The sequence below is a fragment of the Neofelis nebulosa genome, chromosome 11 (genome assembly GCF_028018385.1).
Source record: "Neofelis nebulosa isolate mNeoNeb1 chromosome 11, mNeoNeb1.pri, whole genome shotgun sequence".
Classification (NCBI taxonomy): domain Eukaryota; kingdom Metazoa; phylum Chordata; class Mammalia; order Carnivora; family Felidae; genus Neofelis; species Neofelis nebulosa.
The window spans coordinates 49,522,381-49,523,885 of record NC_080792.1 but is presented as its reverse complement, the minus strand read 5'-3'; positions in this window follow the sequence as shown (position 1 = coordinate 49,523,885).

The following is a 1,505-nucleotide window of genomic DNA, read 5'->3' as shown; positions in this document are numbered from 1 at the left end:
ATGTTTCAGCGTGGTAAATACATCTGTCACACTAAGCTTAAATTCACATGTTTACCATTCCATTTAAAGTTGAGGTAGCTTATCTCTTAGACCCTAGTTCTCAAAACTTAGGTGAAGGAGGAGCTTCTAGAAATCACGGAGCTCTTTATAGAGAGCACCACACTAATGGCAGAATACCACATAATTCTGATATATTTAATTCCAAAATGTAAGTCGAAAAAAATGATTGCAAGAAATATGTCCATATTACAAAATTTTAACATGGACATGCAGACACACATATTAGTTCAGTGTAAATGGTTCTTTGAGTTTACACTAATATTTGTTTGATAACTAATCATTAACTTGTTATCCTCTGGAATTTGCTAGCAGATAAGCAATAGTAGGCACCGTAGGTATCAGAAAAACATGTAAAGAGAAACATTAAACATGGACAAAATTTTACCCACTTTTTACATTAACCTGAGACAGAATCCGTGACCGTCCAATTTATAAAACACTGGCATTTGAGAACCCACTTAAAAGGCCAATTAAATCATTGAACTGCCAGTTTGGGGCAATGTTCACTAATCAAAATGAGGGAGGTACCATGATTCCAGGCTACTTGGAAGTTTCCAAAGGAGGAAGAGCACATAGAAGCTATGTCATAGCCACTGTGGAAGCAAAAGGTGAACTTCTGACCAATACATAATATGTTGCTCGTTTTAGGCAAGTTTTTTTTTATTTTAATATTTTGCTCTAAATTAAGCAACAGACGACTGAATATAATGGAAATAGCTGCCTCCTTTGCTTACACTATTCCTTACTTCTAGACACCCATTTCCCAAAACTGGAATGCCCTCTACCACCTTTATTTAAGGCTTACCTCAAATCTCTTGTCCTGACAAAACCGAATCTCAGCCACCTGCAATCAGGCCCTCTTTGGAATTCTTATGATAGTTTCTGTACTGCTCACTCCATACTCAGTGCCACCCTATACTGGTGGTGATCTCTCTCTCTCTCTCTCTCTCTCACACACACACACACACACACACATCCCATACACTCCTCCTAGCTTCCCTAACTAGACATAGCTTACATTCTATCACTGTTTGTGCCCAGCAAGTGCCCTGTACACAGTGGGCACATCCCAATATATTAGAATCATACAATCAGGCGTTACCCCAACATTATTTACACTACACTCTAACAAACATCAGTGTTTCTCAGGATCAAATCCCATAGAGATCCCATAAAGAAAAAGAAATTTGCACACCTTTAGTGTTGGCTTAAAACTTTTTTGTTTTTTTTTTTTAATTTTTTTAACGTTTTTATTTATTTTTGAGACAGAGAGAGACAGAGCATGAATGCGGGAGGGGCAGAGAGAGAGGGAGACACAGAATCTGAAACAGGCTCCAGGCTCTGAGCCATCAGCCCAGAGCCCGACGCGGGGCTCGAACTCACGGACCGTGAGATCGTGACCTGAGCTGAAGTCGGACGCTTAACTGACTGAGCCACCCAGGCGC